We start from the raw sequence: 26,873 nt of genomic DNA on the forward strand, positions 1-26,873 counted from the left end.
GAGCCTGAAGACCCCTGCAGTCCCAGCCAGCACCCGCCTCTTGCGGGAGCCAGCACTGCTGTCACAGACAGGGAGCTGCTAAACATGCAGCTCTCTGTTTGTAAGAGCAATTGTTTTTTCTGTTCCCCTACCTGCATCTCTGCGGGCAGGGAGACGGAGGAAACCTTCACTTTCAGCAAGCAAGAATTTTGCTTGCTGAAACTGGAGTGTTTGCTCCGACTTGGCAGGAGCTGTCAAAGCTCCCGCCAAGTCAGAGCAAACAGCTGTGTCCTAGGGGTGGATAACCTGGGACTTAGCAGGAGCCAAACCTGGTGGGGGGGGGGTGTTCCCCCAGGGCCATTATTGACTCCTCGAGTGGGGCCGCGCGGCCCTCCTCCAACATTCTACTAGCCCCAGGAAGGTGGTGGTCCCCGGGGCCGGGGGTCTGCAATGGACCCCGTTCATTCTTTTATTTCAGCACCACGGAGGTGGTGTTCCCCAGGGCTGCGGGGGACCTCCCTTAATTGTTAAAATTGCCCGGGGAGGTGGTGGTCCCCAGGGCTGCGGGGGGTCCACAGGGCCCTTCATACTTACATTACATACTTTGCCCCAGGAAGGTGGTGATCCCTGGGGTTGGGGGAGCCACAAAGTCTCCTGCATATAATAAAATATTAGCCTCAGGAGGTGGCAGTCCCCAGGCTGTGCAGCCTAACAGGAAAGTTGCCCCCGGGAGGTGGCCATCCTCAGGACATAAATAAGCCCAGAAGGGAGGGTTCTCCCCATGCACATTTTCCATAAGGATTTTAGACATGAGTACACCCCAAACCCCTGGACGGAATTACACCAATTTTGGCAGAAAGCTAGATCTTGGTCTAGAAAGCGTGCTTTTTGTAATTTGATGTAAATCTATTCAGTAATTTTTGAGTTATTAAAGGAAAAAGAAATATAGATATCTAGGGACCTTCGCAGGTCTGCTAGCAGGGATCAGTGGATCCCAGGAAAAAGCAAGGCTCTCATTGGCTGGCTGAAACCTGACAGGAAAGTTGCAGCTGCAGTTTTCTTTCTCACTTGGGCTGAGGGAAGGAAAAAAATGGAAAAACACATAAGGACCCTCAAGGACCCCTCATGGGCAAAAGATTGCCCACATTTTTTTCAGCCGAACTGCAGATCTGCTGATCCACCGCGGGGCTCAGCACGACCCCAGTGTAAATCTACAATGGATCTGAGGATCCAAAACAGACTTAAATAAAAACTAACCCATTCTCACACGAAACCCCTGCCGAGCACGGCCAAAGGCTGTGTGCAGCGTGGGGTTGGTTGCATGCAGATGGGTTAGCCACAGGGCAGGGCCCTGTGGCCATCCCCTGCTGCGCACAGCCAAAGGCCGTGCGCAGCGGTGCTTGGATTAACATACGGTAATTATATATTACTTTACGTTAAAAAAACTTAGCAATTCACTAAGAAAATCAAAAATTACAGGGCGGTTATAGTTAGGTTGATGGTTTACAAGTACTAAACTATAGAAATCCAGCCATCATACAGTTATAGTTATACTTATAGTTATGCTTATCTGAAGAAACTATAACTTGTGTTGTTAGGTAAGTTTAGGCCATGGGGAAATTCTTTATGTAAGTAACAATATTCCTCGTTTTCCAATAAACCTTTGTCTTTTCAATTTACCAATTTGTCCCAGTAATCACTAATGCTTCTTGTGTAGGTCTCTCTATTAATGATTCCATAGTCATATTTGCTGCTGAGATGTCTTTGTACATATCACTGCATAATATCACGATATTACAATCCTTAGCAGCAGGATGGGCAATAATGCTTTCATCTCTAGCTAGCATATCAATAGCTTTTCTTTGGTAATTTGTTAAATTGTCACATTTCTGTTGCTTATTCCTCCTTACTTTCTTAGATCTTTTATGGTTTTATCATGAAATGTGTCAATTGCATCATAAGCCATTTGTGGTAAAAATGTATATATTGACTGTAAAGTATTTAGAGGTGATATATTATATGTGCTACCCAATGCATCAAGAAATTCTGTTTAGTTTGATCAATCATGTCACTTTCATTCATGTCTAGCTCATCTAATGTAGTAAGCATATCAATGCCCCCTATTGTTAACTTGCTAGCATTTTGTACAGTATGTAAGGTCATTTGTTTTCCCGCTGCCTCTCTTGTGTACTTCTCCTTGAACCTTCTCCTCCCCCCGCCTGCTCCATGTCGCTCTCGCCCACGTGTTTCTCCCCATAATCCTCTCTGTTGTGCTAACCCTTGGGTGCTTCTCCCTCACATTGCATTCTCGCTCATGTGCTTCTCCCTGTTCTACACTGTGCTCTCTCCCGCCCGTGTGCTTCTGTTCCCCTGTACTCCACATTGCTCTGTCTCACCCGTGTTGTGCACTTCTGCTGTCGCCTTCTGTGTTGCTTCCGACCTCGTCTTGGGTGACCCCACCAGTGCCCTCTGTGGTACTTACACTCCTGCTCTCTTTGCTGCTTCCCTCCACCCACCTTATTTTTTGAAAAAGCGCTTTGGCACCACTTTTCTTATTTTATTTTTGATGTATGTACCAATCCAACTTGGATCAGCAAAGTAAATTTAAAAAAACTCAGTGCATTTTGTAGGTATGTGCATGTGTGGTAAAAATGACACGGCCACTGCGACCACATCGTACAGCCTTTTTTTGTTTTCCTCTTTAGCAATGCTGCACAGCATCACTAAAGACCATTGACATAGTCAACAGTTCTCAAAGTCGAGACTTAGGGGGTTATTCTAACTTTGGAGGAGTGTTAATCCGTCCCAAAAGTGACGGTAAAGTGACGGATATACCACCAGCCGTATTACGAGTTCCATAGGATACGGCTGGTGGTAAATCCGTCACTTTTCCGTCACTTTTGGGATGGATTAACACCTCCTCCAAAGTTAGAATAACCCCCTTAGTGACTTTGCCAATTATTGTTTAGCTATCTGATTCTCCAGTGATGGGCACTTTTGTTTTGGTGTATGGCCTGCTTTTTATCTCAGCCTGGCCATGTCAGAACCTGCTTTCTTTGGAGAGCGTGACCTGCCTGCAAGCTTTGAAATGTATGTAGGCTTTTCTCCCCCCCCAACATCAACTACTGTCGATACACCTCAGATGTGTTTTAAGGCATGGGAAAGTGGGCAACTGCCCAGGGCCCACACATTTAAAAGGGCCCTCTGGTAAAGTGATTACAAACCCAAAACCCATAGGTCCCAGGTGACCTTTCAGCCCAAAACCTGGGATGTCTGTGGTGCTTTTATGAAAGTCAGCCAGAAGGTGAGAATACTGGGGCCTGAAAGGGAGCTCGCAAGCCTCTTTGCAAAACATGAGCACTCTGCTGTTAGTCTAATAGGGCACCTGACAGTCAAAGCGCCAACAACAAGTACCCCGTGCCAGCCACAGTATCTCATTAAATGTGCTATAAGAATCACTTGCCATGCTCAGTTGCAGCCTCATCAGCTCCTGAAAAGGTTACACACCAGGCGACCACCCTCACCACTTACCCAGCAAGGTGCATCCACCCACTGTCCAGCAGGGAGCACTCCTTCCCAGCACACTCACCAGCTGCAAGATCCCTCGCAAAGCTATGAACATCTGGCCCTCAGTCCCTACTAACACCGCTCCTACCGAGACCAGCACTCTCGTTACAGGGCCAGTAATCAGCACGCTTACCAGCTGTTCACCAAAAGGACATCCTCAAATGCTGCAAACAGCTTCGACATTACAGACCCTCTGCTAGCCCCAGAAGTTTCACTATCCCCACAATCGGCACCCTTGTTTATACGCACTAGCATTCTCTACCTAGCAGAGTGGGCCTCTAGTAAACTGATCAGCAGCTGTCTAGCAGGGAGCACCCCTGCACAGCGGCAGCTCCCAACATTTTCAACATGTGCAGCACTGAGGCTGGGTTTGAACAGTGCCTACTGCTCACGCATTCCTTTTCAACGAGGTTAGCACATGTGTGCCTGTCTAGGGGATCTTTAGATTGTGACTGGGCAGCAGCGAATATCAATGACCTACTAGGTAACAGCTGTTTCTCAATAGGTGGAAAATGAAAGAATCACAGAGTCCCCATGGGACAGCAGCAGGAATTTCACCATGCTGGCTATGACACAAGTCAGAATGGTGTTGGGACTGCCGGTTAAGCACCCTTGCCAGTGATTTGTCTGTAACTTATTTGTCCCTCTTGTCTTAAGTGTGCATGTTCTGTGAGCGATGAAAGTTCCTACTAGTCTAGCCAGTTCTGGTCTGCGGGGAATGGAATGTTACATTTACTGTCATCATTGACAGAGGGAATCCAGCTTTGTTACTGCTATGCAGTACCTGCTCCGTGACGAAGCAAAGCTTACACTGATGTTGCCCAATATGTAAGTGTAATGTGATGGGAGAAGCTTGAGCTGCTGCTGTCCTACCTGTTCCTGTCCTCTGAAGGAGGGATGCTTGCACTGTTTCTGCCCAGCGTGCACCTCTTCTGTAAAGAAGGGGTGTTTTCACTGCTACTGCCAATCTTATGGAAAAACAAAGGATATATTAAATGCACTTTATCCTCCTGTTTTCGGTGTTGTTACAGGGAAGCATCTATAAAACCTTTTTCTATCTCACTTGATAGCGTGTCAGAGCCTTGATAAGTAAACTTACAAGGAGCCACGCCTAGATCGATGAAGCTTTGGACCACGTTCGTGGACTTCCCAGTAGGAGGTGTCTTTTGGCATCACAGATCAATAGATCAATAACCCAAGCAATAATCACAGTAACCTATCAACAGGATAATCAACAACATTCAATACAAATCAATAAATTGAACCCACCATGACCTTTCAGTCATGAATAACCACACCAATTTAGTTAAGTGTTAAGATATTTATTTCCCTATTGGTTACAATCTAATGTCATTTCTGTTAATCTCATTAGCGATCAATCTCATTAGAAACTCATCAAATTAGTACTTAGAACCCACATTAATCAATGCATAGAGAATATTCATTCAGTATTTAGGCACATCATTAATATGAAGCAACTCAGCAAAGATCCGTCAATATTTGATTCAACAAAGCAAGAACTCAGTCATTTGTCTCTTTGCGTCAGATATTTGTGAACACCTTAACTATCCTCAAATTAGCATCAGCATGTTGGGCTTCATGCAAAACAATTTTAGCAAACACGAATTTGGAAAACATCTAACTATGGACTCTATCAAAGAGCAGTTGGTACCTAGAAAGAAAGCCAAACAGACATTCACAATTCTCATTAGATAGTTACCAATCCAACAGATCAGCAAAGAGCGTCAGTCTTTGTCCTCAGGACATCAGTCAATTCATCATCAGCAGAGATAGGACGGGTAAAGTCTCAATATAGCATAGCTAAGGAATAGGATATTCCCTCATATGAAGGAGAAGTTAGCATCAAGCAAAGAATGGGTAGAGAATGGTTTAAAGTATCAGGACGAATTAACGGCTAAGTCTCGAAAGAATGGACCCCCTTTCTCCTTGGGTCGTGCAGTTAAATCAAAACTGTCTAATCTGCCCTTAATTTCTCATTGGGCAATAATTGGTGCATCGTTATCTCTGTCCAATAATTCTCCACGCACTTTATCAGAATTTTCCACAAAACACAGTTCTTATGTCCCTGATTGGTTCATGTTATTGACGTCTTCATCAGTTAGAATGCCAGGTAAGAAAAGTTACACTTTACGCTCCAGTCAGTGGTTCCATTGTTTTCTCCTACTCCAGGCAGCCTTGCCCCTGTTACGAATTACACTGTTGCATTCAGCAAGAATGTCTCCTTGAGCAAGTCAGGTCTCATGAGAAATAATTTACTATGGCTACACACACATAACTTCTGGAAAAGTACAGCTTTGTGTCCTTCAGGAAAACAGCACATTGCACGTTAGAAAAATACAGTTCAATATGAGACCAGCCAGCTTAGGCCCAGACCCTCGCTAAGCTAAGGCCTAATGATTTAATAAGCAGACTCCTAATACATGACTTTGATTGCGATATACTAATACAAATTCAAAACATTAGTACATAATTAGTTCAGCATTAATAAGTTTCATTAGTCTTCGTATACATTGGTAGCCACTCTCCGTGGGCACATTTCAAACGTGTGCATTATTTTCTATGTTAACACATTTTCTATGCAGCTTCATCACACAATATATTTCAAGCTTTTCATGTTAATATTCATTTTAAAAAACACACTCCAAAACACTTTAGCTCACATCTTCAGTCATGTAGCACAACCGGCACCCCTGTTTATTCGCACTAGCATTCTCACTAACTGCCTAGCAGAGTGGGCCTCTTGTAAACTAATCACCACCTGTCTATCAGGGAGCACCCCTGCACAGCGGCAGCTCCCAACACCATTAGGCTACTGTCAGTGATCTTTGATAGGGTATTCAGTGCATTTAAAACTAAAACAAACATCTTCTACCAATTTTATTATGCAGCATGTTAGAACCATTTTTCGCAAAGTTATTTCAAAAAGATAACACTTTTTGCCAATTCTCACATAATTCTTTCTGGGACAGGGCAAAGTTATTGTGAAATATTTGTAATCGCAGGCAGGTCCAGGAAGGAGCTGATTCTTGATTGTTGACCAAATGCATATTTTTAGTATGTACGTAAGGACATTCACCATTTCTGTTTGGTGCTGCACAAATATGTGTATGTCTCCAAATATTGAACTGAGTGGGTTAACATACATGATTTTGGAGCCGGGGGAAGGGGTGAACAGCAAATTACCAATTTGATTTTTAACACACCTTTCCTTCCTCCTGAGATTGAGTGCGTGCTAATTAGTTGTCAGTGTTGCTGCTTGTTACTCTGCCATGAATCTGTGCCATACTACATAAAAACAAAACAGTTGTTGTTCGTACCTCACATTAAGCGGTTCTCACATATTTGTATACTCTTCCTTAAGACTTTTGCCTCCACCTTCAAATAAGCACATTAAGGTTTCTTTTGGTTGTTCCGGAGAGGAAGGAAATCCCTCTTCTCTGGCAAAAACATGGCTTACCTGACTATGCCAGAAATGGCCTGACTGGCCAATTGGAGGTCAGATACTGCATTTTGTGGACAGCTGTCGAAATACTTCAGAAGTTTGAGTTCTCAAGGGAATGAGCAACAAGTATGAAATCAAGTTCTCCTTTATTAATATAGATTCTGGACCATTCTCACTCCAAATGACTGCCATGCTTCAAGTCGCCCTTTTCACACTACAAAAGCAAGCAATAGCTCATGTACCCAGAGAGGAACAAGGGATTGGAGACTACTAAACAGACTTTGTAGTTGCCAAATCAACAGATGATCATCGGTATGAGGGAAGGCAAACTATAGGTACAGAGGATTCCCTTCAAAGTGAAGACCCTACAGAGAAAAACTTCAAAGAGAGCATTCATGGCAACGATTGATCTCCTGAATGCCTATATTCATATTCCAAAGCTGTATGTCATCAAAAATACTGGGTCTTGCCATACGGATTTTACTCTGTTTCAAGTGGGACTCCCATTGTTGCTCTTCCCTTTCTTCAGAGTTGGAATATGTTTGTTTATCTGGATGGTTGGGTACTAAATGCTTGTTCTCCAGAAGGGATTTCATTAGGAATTGCTCTTGTCTGACATTGCAAGGATTTTTCTTGAATCTGCAAAAATGCCAGACAGACCCATCTTGAAACAGAACTTTCATTGGAGCCCATTTCTGCACAGACCTAGATACGTTTTATCTGCCTACATTCAGAGCAGAAAGATTAAGGACCACACTAACATCTTTGTTGTCTCTCAGTCAGGCTCCAGGCAGACTGTTCTTGAAAGCTCAGGGACATTTGATCTCATGCATATTTACACTTTCTTGGGTACATTTACATCCTTACCCTGTTCATCTTCATTTTCTACATCATTGGAATCAGGAGCCTCAGAACTATGACCTATTTATTCTTGTGGCACGTTCTGTACATCCTCTGCATTAGCAGTTGATTCCAGAATCCTTAATGAGAGGTTTTCAACTTCATGCACGTTTTCTGAAGTTGCCAACAAAAGCGAGTCAGTTAGTTCCTTAGGATGGTGTGCCACATTACAGACACTGTCACCTCAAGGATGATGGTCATTGACAAGCCACAGGCATTCTTCAAACTGGAGGGATCTGTCTGCAATATATTGATCTCTATCACTTCCAACATCAAATGAAGGGATAAAATGTCGTCGTACAGACACTACAGTGACTGTGCTTATTTGAACTGGCAAGTAGGACCTCAAACAAGTTATCTCTTTCTAGTAGCCCTACAGTAAGATGTTTTGGCTGAGTTGCATCTTCTCAGCTTAAGAGCTTCTCACATCGGGGTCAGACAGATAAACACATTAAGCAGGAAATTTCCACCTCTCAAGACCCGTGCATATGTCGGTCAACATTAAGGAGATTATGCCAATGTTTTAGGGGACATTTTGTAGACCTCCCCTGAAAATGCCCAACTGTCCATGTTTTGCTCCCACCGGTGGCTTGGAAGGTAGATGTTTTTAGTTTTCCTTTGACTTCGTCATCAACTCTGTGCCTTTTCTCCTTTACCGTTGATCCCTCAGATACTTCACTGGAATTGAAAAAAAGCATCAGATGTTGTCTGGTGCTTCCATTCTGACTGTGCAGGTCCCAGTTCCCCTTTATTGTCCATATCCAATCTTTCAGTCTGGAAACACTTTCGGTTTCCTTTTCTCCTCAGACACTGGAAATCTTTTGAACATTGGTGTACTCCTCTATTCAATGTAAACTCCTTTCTGTATAATTGTTTTGCTTAGAGAGTTTTCAGAAGAATCTTGCTGGACCCACCTTAAGAACACAATGGGCAGCCATTAGACCATTTCAAGATCCTTGGGTCAGTTAGGTTAACAATGAGGTTTTGGTTTCCCATGTCCTGAAAGTTTTTTCTTCTTATGATGTATGTTTATGACATTTTCTTCTCCCTGGGTCTTTCCATCTGACCTTAGAATCACTTTGGGTCCCCCTTTGGGTCCCCTCTTTTGAACCTTTATCTTCTGTTGCTCTTAAATTCCTGACAATGAACTTTGTTTTTCTGGATTTTAATCTCTACAGCTCGACGGAATTGGTGAGCTTGGGTTTGTTTATTGTGCGGACCTCCCTTCTTGAAAATCCTTGAGTGTGGTATAGTGCTTTGACTAGATCTTGAGGTTCTTCCCAGTGTAGCTTAGCTCATATGGATAATGAGATTGTTTTATTCTTCTTTTCCCTTCCCTTTTTTATCTTTGAATGAGGAAGCCTTACATTTAATTGGTGTAAAGAGTAAAATTTGTAAAATTTAAATCAGCATGTCTGATCATGTTTTCTAACTTTTAAAGGAGCTGGAATGGAGTAAAATGATTCTTTATCAGCCATTAGTCCTCAGAGTTCTTCTACAATTGATTTAGCCTGCTGCCTGGCTTCTATTCCCTCTTTCTGAGAATCTCCATGATAGAAATGCAAGGGTTGTGACTACCTGCTTGGGGTAACCTTAATCTGAAGTTTGAAGAGTGGCTGCTTTGGTCTCTTCCCACACCTGTGTACAACAGTGCAGGCTACAACATCTGTTGTCCGAAGGTTGCTTTTCTGGACTGGGCATGCATAGTTCTGTCCTCCCTTATATTGTATATGTCATCAATAAATTATTTAGTGGGTGTTTCATTCGTAAGTAACACAAAGTGTGCACATTATCTTATGTTATAGGTTGAAGGCTGGTTTTTGGGTTTGGTTTACCTGCAGTAATGATGAGGATGAAGGATCTAGAGGTAATACTTCAATTACTTACCAGTACTCTTCATTACTCCTAATCCTACTCATTCTCGTCGCAAACATTATTAGAAGCCCACTGTTGCTTGAGGTCAGCTTTTTATTTGGCTAGAATAAGTAAGGGTGTGCACTGGGAAGCCATCCTTTGTGTAGCACCCAGTAGAGTGGACATGGTCTGTCTTTTCAAAATGCTCCTGAGTTCTTCACGTCTGGAGATAAGCTTACCTCACCATTCATGATTGTGACAAGGGAAGTAATAAGGGCATTAGTGATTCTGCCATAATATAGGGATAAGAGCAAATGGTAAATTAATCCCCATTTAGACGACAAGGCCTATGAAAACTTATGCAGCTTGGATTAGTCAGACTCAACATTTTTGTTAGAGTTTTGGAAATTGTATTTCTGATGTTATGTAGTCTTTCAGTTTGGTCTTCTTATTCCTAATTAACATTAAATTGTCCTCTCGCTAAAGATGTGCATAATTATTTGGCTGCCATAATGTAATGGATGGAAGAATCTTATCAAAAACAAATTAGCTGCAGTTCCACCGAGTGAAAATAGAATGTACTCTACACTGGCATCCTGGGCCAGATGTAGAAACATAGTTGGAATTGCCAAATGAAAGCGGGGCACTTTTAACTGTGAGATGTTATGTATGTTACCAACATTGAGTAGGGTAGTTGCACTACTTGTATGGCGTCATAGCACTTTCATTTTCAAATGTATGTGTACGTAAAAGTTTGTGAATAGCTGCTTACAACATTGTATAGGTTTTGAATCCATGGGTGGAGGAACTTCAGCCCTGGTTCTCTCCTGCTGACTTCTCTTTGATGCCCTTGAACTACATCAATTCTGCCCTGCTCACTAAAAATCCTCTTTTGCTCATCAGATATGTTTTTTGGTGAGAGGGCAGGTTTAGAAGGACCAAGAAATTCAGGAAAGCAACAGTGTGCCGAAAACATATGTGCTGTACTCAAGCTTGCAGCACCCATGTACACACAATTACATGGGCAGGCCCATTCACTGTGGTTCATTTGAGAAGACAGGTTGGGAGTGTTAGGCATGTGTGTTGCTGGACTAGAGAGAGCCTACCACGCATGTGTGTTAGGCCGGCCGGAGATGGCCAGCCAAACATGCATGCACAGTGAAGGGGAGTGCTGAGCACTCCCCCTCACCGCTCCTCATTCCAGATGCCCCGCCCCTTTCACAACGAGGGGATAGTTTATTATCCCCTCATTGTGAAAGTTTTGCAGCTTCTGCTGCTGGCACAGGAGTGGGGGGGGCAATGCTCCTCTGCCCTAACGAAGGAGCCACCCCTGTTTTGAACGTGTGCTATACAAAAAAAAACTTTCCTCTAACATTACATTTGCATCATTTTTTCTGCATACCTCTTGCTAATATAAGTAGATAGGGGTTTTCCCCCATGGGTTTTTGGTAAAAACCCATGGGGTGGTTGCAAGGGGATAAATGCCTATGTACCACCTATTGTACCACCTATTTTATGCATCATTGAAACAAAGTCACGTTAAATTACTTTGAAGCTACTTTCCAGTGCGAAACACGGTTTGTGCTAGAAACTAAAATCCAAAATCTACACTTTGTGTCAAGGCTTCCATCCCAAAAAGAATGCAAACTGTTGCAATGTGTTGATAAAGTTTGACCTCTGCTCTTATAGCTATTATCTCAACACTGTCTTACTTTAAATTGAAGAAACCTGGGTGCTATTTTTCTGCAGTAAGATGAGGTTGGATCATACAGCCATTCAGCAGTTGCAAAATTTCAACTTAAAGAAATGTTGGATCAATCTGCACTAGTATTGTGTATCAACCAAGAGAGGGATCGGGAGAATTAAAGGTCCAGTGCACATGCTCCCTATACATATAATCAATAACAAAGGTGCACTGTTCCTGACTGTAGGGTGAACAGTTAAAGTTTAGGAGCTAGAACCCTCACACACCCAGTGGGTGTCATGCTTCATCATCGGGAAGCTCCTCGTCAGACCGGCTGGTGCAATGTCTGACGGGCTCCCCTTTCGGGGGCTCTTTGCCGGAGATCTTTTTTGGTGTGTGGTGGCTGCCGTTGAAGTTGTGGAGGTCAGACACTCTGAATGGCAGGAGAGTGGAAAGAATTTAAGATTGATTAGAAACCCCTGAACTCATTCTGTTTAATATGTATCCAGAGGGGTTACGATCAAGATTAAAAACACTATTAAGTGGAGATTGAGAATAATGCTCAGCCACTTAAGAAAGCCTGGAGTACTGGGAAATTGTCACCTGCCCCCTAGGGTCTGGTCAACATGTTTCGCGTAATATTGGTCGTGAAAGATCCTTTAACGCTTCATCAGAACCTACATCAAACTAGACTTCTCCTGGCTATATACAAAAAGAAAGAAAACACTATCTAATAATGTGTATGGAAGGTAAGTAGCAGTCACTTACATTTATGTGAACTGTCTCGTCAGTAGTCTGTAACAATAAATGTCGCCCGCCCTCTTCGTATGGGGGGCCCCCTAGGGAGTAGCACGATCCAGCCTATAGCTTCCGCCCTCTTCGTATGGGGGGCCCCTGGAAGACCAGGGTGAGCACGCCTGCGGGTAGGTGTCTCAAATTGAAGACGCCTATAGACAAAAGCTATAGGCTGGATCGTGCTACTCCCTAAGGGGCCCCCCATACGAAGAGGGCGGAAGCTATAGGCTGGATCGTGCTACTCCCTAAGGGGCCCCCCATACGAAGAGGGCGGGGCGACATTTATTGTTACAGACTACTGACGAGACAGTTCACATAAATGTAAGTGACTGCTACTTACCTTCCATACACATTATTAGATAGTGTTTTCTTTCTTTTTGTATATAGCCAGGAGAAGTCTAGTTTGATGTAGGTCCTGATGAAGCGTTAAAGGATCTTTCACGACCAATATTACGCGAAACATGTTGACCAGACCCTAGGGGGCAGGTGACAATTTCCCAGTACTCCAGGCTTTCTTAAGTGGCTGAGCATTATTCTCAATCTCCACTTAATAGTGTTTTTAATCTTGATCGTAACCCCTCTGGATACATATTAAACAGAATGAGTTCAGGGGTTTCTAATCAATCTTAAATTCTTTCCACTCTCCTGCCATTCAGAGTGTCTGACCTCCACAACTTCAACGGCAGCCACCACACACCAAAAAAGATCTCCGGCAAAGAGCCCCCGAAAGGGGAGCCCGTCAGACATTGCACCAGCCGGTCTGACGAGGAGCTTCCCGATGATGAAGCATGACACCCGCTGGGTGTGTGAGGGTTCTAGCTCCTAAACTTTAACTGTTCACCCTACAGTCAGGAACAGTGCACCTTTGTTATTGACTAGTATTGTGTATGCCTTCTATGGCGTACAAAGCGACTGGTATGTGCCTGTTATCTGTTGAAATTTGCAGTATACTATTGTTTTTGAATAGTCATGGTAAGGGAGTGCTCTAGTGGATGTATGATTCATACATGATGTGCAGTTTCCCCATTGTGCAAAACTTAAGAGCCCAGGTTTCAGTCTTTTAGCTTCACTATTCATGTGTTAGGTGTTTAAATTTGCAGTCCCTTGTTGTTTGTGAATAGTCATGGTAGGGAGTGCTCCAGTGGGAGCGTGATTCGTACACGATGTGCAGTTTTCCCAATGTGCAATACTGAGGGGCCCAGGTTTCAGTCTTTTATCTTCAATTATCTGCCTTTGGGTCATGCAGTGTACTTTAGGGAAAGTAAATGAGAGTGTTGCTTTGATTGCTCTACCCAATATCATACACCTATAGCCAGACAAAGTGCAGCTATCATTAGTTTGTACTGATAATCTGTTCAACTAAACGGGGAATATCAAGGGGCGTGGCCAAGGAACATGGCCGATGGGACGCAATTCTAGTGCGCTCCCGTCCACAGTGAAATCCTGCCACGATCCGGATGCCCCCGAGGCTGGGGGAGGCGAGTTCCTGGATCGAGAGGACGTCTGGTGGTCGCGCATGTGTTCGGAACCCATTTTCAGGCTCTTAGGCGCTGATACGTCAGCGGCGCTCGCGCGGTCCTGCTGGGCTGCACTAGAGCAGTGTAGGCTGCGTGGCCCTAATCCTTTTTGGGATCACGCAAAGAGGTCCTGGGAGGGCTGGAGGGATATTGATGACCCCCCCCCGAGTGCACAAGGGGTTGCCTTCCGCGGCCTGCACTGGAGGGGCTGGGAGCGGCCTGGAACCTGGGACGGCGACGTGAGGAACGAGGCCAGGACAAGGGGCCTGCCTTCTGGCCTTGCATCTAGGCTGGCCTGTGAGCCGGGAGGATTGTAGTGCTGCTGCGCCTGTTGGAATTGAGTGGCTGTGGGCTCGGGGGCCACCTTCCTTGAGGGGAGGTGTACTGGTGTGTCCCCCCTAAGTCCCTGGAGTGACGGGCCTCCATCCTGTGTGTTTGGGCCTGCGGAGCAGCGCTGATGGCCGGCGAGTGTCGCGGCAAAGGTTCCTGGAGGTCTTCCTGGTCATCCTGGTATAGTTATCTTGGCATCTCCGTTTCTGCACTATCCATGGCTTCTGCTGTGCTTAGGTCCCTATTCTAACCCTGTTGGTCAGACTTACTGGTTTGCTTCGCAACTTTGGAGTGTCTGGCGGCCATTTGATCTTCTTGCTTGGCTGGGTACTGAACTTTCAAGGAGTGGAGTGCTGCGAATACTGTTTTGGTGGAGCTTGGGGCCTGTGTGGAGCAGCATGGGGTGTCACAGGCGGACAGAGGCCTCACAGGGTAACACCATGGAACAGTATACTGCCCCTGTGGCTCTCCCGCAGTGAACGGCTAGATCGGATGTGAGTGGAGATGTAGCCGATACGCCATTGAGTGCTGGTGAGCCGTCACAAGCGGAGCTACTTGCGGCCATTCATGGCTCCCGGGTGGCACTGGAGGGCAAAATAGAGACAGTTGCGGTGGAAGTAAATTTGCTAATATCGGACCTGCGGAAGGTATCCGACAAGATGAAAGCGTTGGAGGGCTCCATTGCGGAGCTTCAGTCAGAGGTGGGGACACTGCGGACGCAAATGGTGCAGGCCATATCTACAGTGGGATGGCTGGAGGCGCGGCTGGAGGACGCAGAAGGGAGGTCCCGGTGGAACAATATCAGGTTGCTGGGCTTTCTGGAGCGTGCGGAGGGGTCTGCCACGGAATCCTTTGTGGAGAACTAGATCAAGGACAGGTTGCAGCCAGCTGGGCTATCTAGAGTCTTTGTGGTGGAGCGTGCCCATCAGGCCCTCGTTGCGCCTCCGAGGCCTGGTGCCCCGTCTAGGGCCATCATAGCACGCTTGCTTAATCACAAGGACTGGGACTGTGTTCTTCACGTTACACAGGAGTCGGATAAGGCACCGCACGAGACCTGCAAGATCTCAATTCATCCTGATTACCCTAATAAGGTGCAGAACTCTCGTAAAGGATTTATGGAGGTCAAGGCGAAGCTCCGAGCCATGAACATCAGATACATGCTCCTGTATCCGGCACATTTGAAGGTCTTGTCGGGTGGCAAAGCACACTTTTTTGAGCGCCCTGAGGAGATGTGGCGTTGGTTGGAGATGTGGGACAAGGTGGCCCCAGGTAGACCGGAGGGGTTTGGAGGCATTGCCCGACGGGCCTCTGGCTCGGAGGACCCGGACTGGAAATCACTCGGTTCTGGGCGCCTTGCGGAGTCTTGCCACAGGGTTGAGATACAGCGGGATGGCACAATGGCGGTGGTGTCTGCTGACTCGGATGGGTGCACGGCCTCAGAGCAGAACTTAGAGGTGGGCAGGGGTGCCGAGATGACCTGACTGTTAATTTTGTTGTGTGTTGTTTCTCATCGGTTCTGAGGAGGGGATGCGGGACTGGGCGGGGGCTGACCCTCGGGGGCTATTGGTGCTTGGTTCTCAGGTTCAGGGGGATACTGAGTGTTTTGTGTTTAATGCCGTGGGGAGTGGTCACTCCACAGTTGGGGTAGGCCTTTTATTGTGGTAGAGTGGGGTTTAGGCTGCGGTCCTGGCAGCGTTTACGGATTGGACTTACAGTATGGTCTGTTCTGGTTGTTTTACTGTATTTCCAGGGAGGGATGGGGGTGGTGGGGCAGTATGTTCATGTTTACAGCTTATTCTACAGTGCGGGTATTGGAGCGGGGTGTGCAGGCTGTCCTTTTCTGTTTCATCTTGGGGGGTAGCGTACAGCTGGTTGTGCCCAGTAAGTGGGGGCATCCACTACTACTGCCATGGGTCGCCTCATTAATATGCTGACTTGGAATGTTCGGGGCTTGAAAAGTTATACAAAACGCTATGGGGTGCACTTGTTCCTCCGTAAGCATAAGATTCATATTGCTTGTCTCCAGGAGACTCACATGACGGATGAGGAAGCGCTTAAACTGGCCAAGAAGTGGCGGGCAGATGTTTTCATCCTCCTTTTCTTCTTATGCACGGGAGTATCTGTTTAGGTGGCCCCCAGGGTCTCCTTTACCCATGTGTACAGCGAGGTGGATGTGGAGGGTCGCTATGTCTTGGTGGAGGGCATGTTGGATGGTCTACCCATTGTGATCCTTAATGTATATGCGCCCACCACGGATGATTTCTCCTTTTACTCCAGAATACCTGAGATTTTGGGGGACAGCGTGGATAAGCCCTTGGTCTGGGCGGGGACTATAATTGTGTGATAAATGGATCGCCACCCGCCGAAGCTGGGAACCAAACCATTAATAGTACAATCTCTTAGGGATGTGATGGTGCACTTGGGTCTCTGGGATGGTTAGACGGAACGGCACTCTGACGGTAAGGAATATACCTGTCATTCTAGAACACATGATACTTGCTCTCGACTGGACAGGTTTCTGTTGGGTGGTCTCGACAGCTCGGAGGTCCTGGAGGTTACTCATCTGGGTTGGTTGCTGTCAGATCACGCGCCAGTTCGGCTCCAATTGCAGTGGGGAGAGACAGCCCCACATTTGGCTTGAGGTTGGCGTATGCCCTCGGATTTGTTGACTTATCAGGGATGTCAGGAACAAGTAGGTGCTGCCATAAACAGTATCTGGACATAAATTGGAATACGACTGCGTCTCGCTGCTTGAAATGTGAGGCTATGCAGGCAGTCATTCGGGGATAGGGCATAAGCATGGTGGGTTGGTTTGGGTGCGCAGACAGCTGGAGCAGGATCTTACGCCCTAGAGGTGACATTGGGGGAGGTATAGTGGCGGTCTGCCGACTCGAGCACGGCTCAGGGGGAGGGCTTAGGTTGCAGAAGGAGGTAAACACTTCTTGGACACACTAAGCAGAACTACTCTGAGAGGGTATAGGCAGCGTTTGCATCAAGAAGGTGACAAAACAGGCAAACTCCTAGGGCGGATCCTGAAACGTGAGGTGGGGGCTCCGCCAATACGGGATACCGAGGATGTACTTCTCACGGACGTGGGGACATTCTACAGGAATTGGCGTCCCACTTTCAAATGGTATCTAGAGCTGGCACTATGTCATCAGAAGGGGGTGCGGAGCAGTTTCTGCGGCAGTTGCGGTTGCCAAGGCTGGACCCGGAGTGTAGGGATGCGCTTGAACTCCCGATCACTGTAGAGGAGGTGGGAGAAGCAGTGATGGCATTGGCAAAATCCAAATCCCGTGATGATGACGGTTTTCCTGTGGAGCTGTATCAGGCTTTTTCCTCCACACTTGGGGAGTGACTGTTGGAAGTATTTGAGGAGGCACGGGGGTATGATAGGTTACCGGACAGCATGCTACAAGGGATAGTGTGTTTATTGCTCAAGCTGGGGGGGAAGCTGCGGATCCCTCTTCGTATCGGCCGCTAACCATGTTGAACTGTGTGTGATGTTCAGATACTCTGAAAGATCTTGGCCACTCCACTCAGAGGAGTGATTCGGGGTCTGGTGCATGAAGACCAATGTGTGTTTATTCCGGGTCGTAGTACGTCCTTTAATCTGCGTCAATTAGTGCATGTTCTGCATGAGACTAAGGGAATGGAGTCAGAATTGGCACTGGTGTCTCTTGGAGAAAGCATTTGACACAGTGGAGTGGGACTACTTATTGGAGGGGTTGCGGGGCATGGGCTTTGGCTCTGGCTTTTGCACCTGGGTTTGACTATTTCACACTGGCCCGACAGCGCATGTGCGTGTAGGGGAGAGACATCGGCTGTCTGGGAGATTGGTAGAGGTACACGACAGGGGTGCCCGCTCTCGCCTCTCCTGTTTGCCCTGGCAGTGGAGCCCTTGGCAATTTGGCTTCGTGAGGAGATGGTGTAGTGGGGGATCCCGGTGGGTCGGACCGTAAACGTAATTTCCATGTATGCTGATGATGCATTGGTCTATGTGCAGGATCCTCACGTGTCGGTGTCAGAGCTTTTGCAGAGGATGACGGCATTTGGAGCTGTTTCCGGTCTCAAGATCAATATGAAAAAATCACTTCTGTTCCCTCTTGGGTCTCTTGTTGGAGTTCCTCCGGTCGGGCTCCCTGAGGTGGGGTTGCGCTAAGAGGTAGAGTGTTTTCGGTACCTGGGTAGTTGGGTCGCTAACTCAGTGGATGTGTATAACACTCACAATACTGAGCGAGTAGTGGCGGGCCTGGAGCTCTCGGTTACTTTTTGGAATAAGTTGCCCCTCTCTGTTATGGGCCGGGCTGCAGTAGCAAAGATGGTGTTTTTGCCCTGGTGCCTTTGTCTGGTACAAAACTCCTTGTACCTGCTGCCTGCTCTGCTTTTTCGACGCTTGGATAGCCTGTTGATTTCCCTAGTTTGGGTGGGCAGGAGAAGCAGGGTGGCGCTATCTGTGCTGCAGAGTGACCTAAAAGGGGGGGGGGCTGGCGATCCCCAACATCAAATATTATTATTATGCAGCGCAGCTACAATGTGCAGCGAAATGGTTGTCAGAGGTTGATAATTGGGAAAAGAGATTGTATGCTGGTGTGTGCGATGGGCGGTCTTTGGCGCACATTCTCATTTCTGAGGGCAGATCAGACCCCGCTGCGCCTTATCTGGTGAGGACTACTGCTGGGATTTGGGAACAGGTGGTGAAGCAGGTGCTCCTGCGGGCTCCCTTTGATAGGGAATTAAGGATATGGGATCTGTCTCCGTTTCGGGATATGGAAAGGACAATGTCGATGGAGGCCTGGCGATTGGGTGGTTGTGAGGTGGTCGGTGATCTGTACCCTAATGGTGAATTTCTTTTATTTTCTGAGGCTCAGGATTTGTTTGAGCTGGGCCCTGGCCAGTTCCTGCAATATGCAAAACTTGAGAGTGTATCCCGCGAGATCTGGGATGGTTTCCTGTTGGCCCCCAGGGCCTCCTCGATTTTGAACGGTCTTCTTAATTGGGGCGAAGATACGCACTTGATTGCTCGGTTCTACAGGGCACCACTGGAGGATCAACCGGCCGTGATTAGCACGGGACATAAGGCGCAGGAAGCTGATTTGGGGCTGCCTATTGAGGATGCTGACTGGGATGCAGCCTTATCATTGGTCCGAACGGTCTCATGTAATCATAGGTTTAAATTGCTGCATTTCAACTTTGTGCACAGGACATATATCACTCCCAGGAAACTAAATAAAATACACCCAGGTAGAGGGGCCTGTTGTTCTCGATATGGTGAGCTTGGTGCTTCATTCCTGCATATGGCATGGTCCTGTAGAGCTGCACATGTATTCTGGCAGGAGGTGACAGCGGCGATCACTGAGGCTACTGAGCTTGAATTGGAGGCCACTCCGTTGTCGTGTCTCCTGGGTGTGGTGCGCAGACGATGGGGTAGATGAGTTGTCTACAGGATGGTACAGTTAGCATTTGTACTGGCCAAGTGTATAGTTGCGATTGGCTGGATGAACACGCGGACCCCTGCGATTTCTGACTGGCTGCGGGATCTGCTGGAGTGGGGGGCGGTGGAGGAGCAACACATGCGCATATCACGTAGCGATGAGAGGGCACTTACTGATGTGGCTGCTTGGGGTGCACTTCTAGAACAGTTCACTGATGAGGAGGACATCAGCTCTGTGAGTAGCAATGTGGCGGTGGGGAACAGGGAAACACACTCTCCTTCTTAGCACTTGTGACGACCGAATGTGGAATTGATCTATCTTGACTTGTTTATGTTATCAACTGTCTGGTCTCATTAGGATGTGGGGCCAGTTCCTGGGACTGAGGACCGGATTGGGGATGTGGTGATGTCTTCACCGATGAGCAATGCTGTTTGCGCCCTTTGGGCATCATTATATGTCTGTGACATCTTGCTCTGCTGTAGCCTGCACTGTGTTGATTTTTATGTTGGTCTGTAATTTTTCATTTGGAAAAATAAAAACTGTTTAAAAAAAAAAAAAGAGGAATATCAATAGTACTTCATAGCACTAATGTGCAATTGTTTTACATTTTTTTAAGTCTCAAGGGTCTTCCCTATGCACTGATGACTAAGTGGGAGATTACCATGCCATAGTCAAGAATTGTTTGCAAGGTTTATCAATATGGTACCTGCTTTTTTAGCGTTGGGTCGCATGAAGTGGCCAGTAGGCAGTCTCCAGATGTGCACAGATTCACTCTTCCTGTTAAGGTCTCAAAGTGTTCCATTAAGCACTCCTAATATGGTCTAAATTCAGGGCCGCTCCACAGCATATGATAAAACCCAGTGTCTTTAAGCATTTATGGCCAAGTTAAGTAAGTGGTAAGTAGAAAATTAAATTGTGTATATTGAAAGCAATCATTGATACTGTGTGTGTATATCCCAACATTCGTCCTCATTCTCTGTCATCAAGGTCCCTGTTCAAGTCTATTTCCCATTTTGCTTTCTGCTTTAGGTTTTAGGTTAGTTTTGGTCATGTTTATTATGGTTTTGCGGCCCCTTAAAGTTACAAGATAGTGCATGGATGGAGAAGGCTTACCTACTTGTTGAAGGCAGGTGACATTTCATATATATATTTTTTATTATTGAGCAGATAAACATCATAATAATTAAACGAATCGGAGCAAAACATAAAATAAAAATATATCATATAAGACCACATTTGATCTCATTATAAAACAGAAAAAAGCAATAAGAGCACATTTTAGTGTCCTATAGTGCCATATCTGAATATGATATTTCAGAAGTCGGTCCTCATATACCCTTAAACTTGTGGACTGCACCTATTCATTGCACAGAAGGTTTTTCCTTAAAGTGCACCGCTTTCATCTTTGCCTCCCAAGCCTTAAATGAAGGAGGAATAGGCGATTTCCAGACTTGTAGAATTAGAGATTTAGCAATCAGTGATGCTATAAACAACATCTGTTTCGCCCGAATAGTTAACTCAGGGTGACATGAGGTGCAAAACAGGGCTCCCATGGTGTCAGGAATAAGTACAAACCGTACCTCAGAGCTAATCCACTGAAACATTCTGTCTCAAAACTCTATAAGCTTAGGACAGGTAAAGCACAAATGAGGCCAGTAACCTTAGGTACTATTACATCGCAGACAAGAACCTGAAGTAGCCGGGTATGCTTTTTTGATTTGTGCTGAAGTGGGATATAGCATCCATTTTGAAAAGAAAGCCATTCTTTTGAAATTTGCCCACCTTATTGCCTTATAAGATATACTATTGAGGTTCCTCCATGTTTGCAGATCTATTTCGCACCCGGTGGTGTTTTTGATCTTTGTCAGGAAGCGAGGGACTACTCGTGATGCTCCCTGAGAGCTTAGGATCCGGTACCAACTGCCTATCCCCTTCTGGTTCCCATAAAATGTCTAGGAATTTAGAGAAGATAAATCAACTAAAGGGATGTGTCAGAGCAAAAAATGCAATATCCAAAGATAAGAAAACCTTAGAAAGTCTGGAATAGGTACTCCACCATGAAACTGTACCCAGGTCTTAATTTGGTTACCAGTTAGAAAGTCAGCAAATTTAGGGGGTGATTCTAAGTCTGGCGGGCGGCGGAGGCCGCCCGCCAGACTTCCCCCTCCAAAATACCGCTCCGCGGTCGGAAGACCGCTGAGGGTATTCTGGGTTTTGCACTGGGCTGGCGGGCAACCGCCAAAAGGCCGCCCGCCAGCCCAGTGCAAAACTACCTTCCCACGAGGACGCCGGCTCCGAATGGAGCCGGCGGAGTGGGAAGGTGCGACGGGTGCAGTGGCACCCGTCGCGAATTTCACTGTCTGCAATGCAGACAGTGAAATTCTTTGTGGGGCCCTCTTACGGGGGCCCCACGACAACCCATACCGCCATCCTGTTCCTGGCGGGCGAACCGCCAGGAACAGGATGGCGGTATGGGCTGTCAGAATCCCCATGGCGGCGCAGCGAGCTGCGCCGCCATGGAGGATTCAAATGGGCAGCGGAAAACCGGCGGGAGACCGCCGGTTTTCCACTTCTGACCGCGGTCAAACCGCCGCGGTCAGAATGCCCAGCGGGGCACCGCCAGCCTGTTGGCGGTGCCCCCGTCATTTTAACCCTGGCGGTCTTGGACCGCCAGGGTTAGAATGACCCCCTTGGTAAACCCAGTTTTATCCATTGATTAAGATGAGATGGAATCAAATTTAGCCCCATCATCCCTTAGTGGGACAGCAACATTGCTAGATGAGAACTGGAAACTTGATATTTCCCTCAAAATTGAAGAAGCTTGGCATAAATTAAGGTAGGGACTTTGGGCCAGATGTAGCAAGATATGCTTTTGCGACTCGGAAATTGTAAGTCGGTGTGACTCGCAATTTCCGAGTCGCAAAAGCATATGCAGAATGGTGTCTCAGACACCTTCTGCGAATCGCAAGATGGTCGCAAAGACCCACCTCATTAATATTAATGAGGTGGGTCGCAATTTGCGACCCCCTTGCTATTCCCTGCACTCACAGGGATGGTGGCCTGCTGGAGACAGCAGACATCCATGTCTGTGACTGCTTTTTCAATAAAGCAGTTTTTTTTTTTTTTAATGCAGCCCGTTTCCCCTAAAGGAAAACTAGTTGCATTACAAAAGAAAAAATTAAACCATTTGGTTTCGTTTTTTCAGAGTAGGCAGTGGTCCATTGGACCACTGCCTGCTCTGAAAAAATATTTTGGGCGACATTCACAAACTTTTGCGAATGAGTTAGCACCCACTTGGGTCATGCAAAAAACAAAAAAGATAAGTAGCTGGTGCAACGCAAGGCTGGGGGAGCAGGCTGGAAGCATTTGCTCTTTGTTTTCTGTGCATGTGGAGCTGGCAAGCAACTTTTTAACTAGAGCGAGGGGGAGGCGGCGGACAAAACAAACAAAACAATATTATAAAAAAACAATGCTGAGCTGAGCTAAAGCTAGCTGTACATTTTAGCCCCACAATTCTGGAATTAGTCATATTGTGTAACCTTATGGGGATCTCCTGTTCAAGACTCATTGGAGGCAGAGCATCAGCAGGGGGAGCGGATAAAGGAAAGGGAAGGAGAAAAAAGGTGCAAAGAGGAAATAGATCCTTCGTACCCTGTATGCGTACTCAGCATGCCCCCTCACTCCAGTCAATGCATGGAGCAGATCAACTAACTAGCCACTGGATCTTGTCAATTCTGTGAGGTGGAGGGCGACCTACGCTCAACTATACTAAAATGTGTCTCCTTCGCTGTGTGGAGTAAATAAGCATCTTTGAACTGGCGTAAGGGGGAGGGAAGAAGACTCATATAAGCCGCCAGTGAGCAAAATGGTCTATGGAGATCGAGCAACCTGCTACAGCAGCATTAGCAGGAGCGATTGTGGAGCTAAAGTTGTAACAGAAGTGGTTCGTGCTAGCGCAGATGCGGCTTGTTGCCCCCCCGGCTCCCTTTCAGTGACTCTCTCGATAGCAGAATCGTCTGCAGGCATTCTTCGCCTCACCTAACCTCATCCCACACCACCTTACTTTACCTCATAATGAAGCACATGGTAAGGGATGCAGGATCTAAGGCACAAACAATCGGAAAAATTCCTAAAAGACTTAAGTCTAAGACTTTGACTCCTGCCACAAGAAGGCAAAGACGGATCCATAAGAGAATCTGTGGGGTTGCAGGACTTATTACCCGCCTCTCCAGTAGTTCCAGTACTTCCAGTACTTCTTGGGTCTAGTCCATTTGAGGGTCAAGAACTAGCAGCACCACAGCCAATGCAAATTGTCGAATCATTCTCTCAACCCTCCATCTCCGTGTTGAGCAATCGGACCAACGAGTCTCAAACAACTTTGGCTAGTCCAGCTGCACCCATTACCCTCCCCCTTGCCTTATCAATTAATGCCCAACAGCACAAAGAAAAACCTGCATATCCTCTGTTTTCTACTACTAGCAGTAACATTAAGGGGACATTAAAAAAAATGAAAGAGAAAAAATGAAAGAGCGAGGGCAAGCAAGAGAAATCTCTCTGATCAAAGAAAACTTACTTGGCAGTGAACTACGTGCCCCTATAGCATCAAATCTAATATGAGAAGGCACATGTCAGGTAACACCTGACTCGATATTCTCTAATGCAAATATCCTCCCACAGACTCTCTGCTTCTCTTCACATAACATTATTCCAGCCAGCTTTGTAGGTGGGGTAACTGGTGTCTCTTCAATGGAGGAACTGATGGGTCCAATTTTGGAGGAGCTCTGAGCAATAAAGCTATCCCAGGAGGAGGCTCGTAGGAAACCAAGGATCAGCTTAGCCAACTCAATGCCCATTTAACCCATCTCTCTACATGGGTATCCCAAGCGTAGTAGAGGGTTTCAGATCTGGAGGATGCTGAAAAGCAACTGGAATCTGTCACATCCCAGATCCAATCGGAACTCGAAGAACTACAACTTAAGCTTGATGAGATGGAGAACAGATCTCAGCACTCGAACCTCAGGTTCATAGGGGTCCCCAAAGAGATTGAATCATCTTCATCAGTGACTAAGGTAGTCTCGGACCTCTTCTATAAATGTATCCTTCTGGAAAAAGCCAGAACTGGAGAGGATCTCTCGATTATGAGGGTGCACAGGGTCCCTTTTATGCGCGCCACAAACTCAAAATACCCTTGCACCATATTGGTCAATTTTGGAGACTACAGGATCAAGGAACAGATTCTATCCCAAGCTATAAGAACGGGAAACCTTAATGCTGGTGATAATTTTAGCTTCCGTGTGTTTTCTGATATGTCTCTTGTGGCTGTCCACCTGCGTCACAAATTTGTTGGCCTTATAGATGATTTTAAGAGATTGGGGGCCCCAGATGGTATTGTCGAATTAGCTAAACTCAAGGTGTTTCATAAAGAACAGGCCCATATTTTTCAGGGCGTACAGGATGGAAAGAAAATCCTTGAACTGCTAAAAAAAAGCAATGATATGGGATTGGAAAAAATGTATTATGTTATTAGGGAGAATTGAATTTGCGCGCTCTGTGTGTTTTTTTTATTTGCTGGCCCCTCTTTTTTTTTGCCCTGCTGCCTTGCTGCTCTTCCTGAGATCAAGGATCTAGGAGTGCCATGTCAATGCACTCTCTTTTTGGGTTTGGGGGGAGTACCTATGGGTGGGGGAGGTTCACAGACTGGTGAGGCCATGACGAGTGGGGCCCGTAGGAAAAGGGAGGGAGATATCCTCCTTCTGGTGGGGGGGTTTATTCACTATGGCGCGGAAAAGAGCAGACAACAAAAAGAAAAAGAATATATAAGGAGAGCTTGGTTGGGGGTCGACTATGATTTAGGTAGAGGATGATATCATCTGGTAGAGGGGGATCAGGGAGCGAACAAGGGTTATCTCTTGCAATGTAAACAGTGCCAATAATCATGTAAAATTTGCTGCTATACTCACCTGGCTTAGGGCTTTGCAATCACAGATTTTTCTCTTGTAGGAAACACACTTAAAATGTCAAAATAACCAGCCAAAACTCCCTAAATATATCGCACAGGCATACTATGCATCGGCTAATGCCACGTTCGAGGTGAGGCCATATTGGTGTCTCAGGAATTTTCTGGGAAGGTGTATCAGATCCATAAAGACCCGCAGGCACGTTGGGTGGTAATCAGTACTCTTATCTTGAATTATCATATCCATTTTGCGAGCTTCTATGGTTCAATTGAAGACAATCCAAGCCCCCTTCAGGGTCTTTACAAGGTGTTGAGTATACTTCCCAGCCTATTCATTATTGGTGGAGACTTTAATGTTATTCCAGATACTCAGATGGCCACTTCTCGCAAGAACAAAAAGCTGAATAAACCTAGAGTTTCCCAGTGGCTGGGTAAGATTATTTCTGATTTAGCAGTAGTAGACCCATGGAGGCCCGGTCACCCTCAGAATTATGAATTTACTTACCTCACAAAAAGATACAATACAGCTTCCAGAATCGACTTCATACTAATTTTGTTTCTTCTCGCAAGAAGTGGCATATCTATATGTGCCAATCCTTTCTCGGATCACTCAGCACCTCAGGTCAATTTTAATCTGCCTAGTAAGATGTGTGCTTGTCCACGCTGGAGCTTCAACAAATCTCTTTTTGGCAGATGAAGGATGGGTACAGATTCTTAAGACCTTGGTTACAGTTTTCTTGGCGATAAATAAAGACTCTGCTTCCTCATTTTCTATTTGGGAAGCACTCAAGGCTTACATAAGAGGAGAGACAATATCTTACAAAGCTTATACGGTTGAACTAACCTAGTAAGGGAAAATAGCTTCAATAGGTGCTTAATCAAGCACAAAGAGCCCTTCAGACCTCCCAGGATCCAGAGGCAGCCACAAGATTGAGTGTGGCACAGGCTAAGCTAAGGGATTGCTTTTTATCTTGCAAGATAGTCAATCAACATACAAGCTCGCAGAGATGGTATGAAGAAAGTGAACACATAGGCACATTTTTGGCTGGGTCTGTGAAAAAAATAAAATCTAATAAAGACACTATTAAATCTATTTTTGATGAGGGTCAAGGTATACTCGTTAACCACCCGGAAGATATTGAAAGGGTTTTTCTGTTTTACTCCTCAAAAATATATTCTTACTCTCTTCAAACCAATGTCCAGCTGATTAATCAATATCTCAATCCAGTAAACCTGACAATATTGGATGAGTCATCTAGGGCAAAACTTATATCACCTATCTCACTTCTTGAAGTTAAGGAGGCAATTATGGCCTCACCTACTGGGAAGGCCTGTGGGGAAGATGGCCCCCCAGCTGAAGTCTACAAAATCCTTGTAGGCCAAATAGCTGGGT

Source organism: Pleurodeles waltl, chromosome 7 (assembly GCF_031143425.1).
Source record: "Pleurodeles waltl isolate 20211129_DDA chromosome 7, aPleWal1.hap1.20221129, whole genome shotgun sequence".
In the NCBI taxonomy this organism is placed as follows: Eukaryota; Metazoa; Chordata; class Amphibia; order Caudata; family Salamandridae; genus Pleurodeles; species Pleurodeles waltl.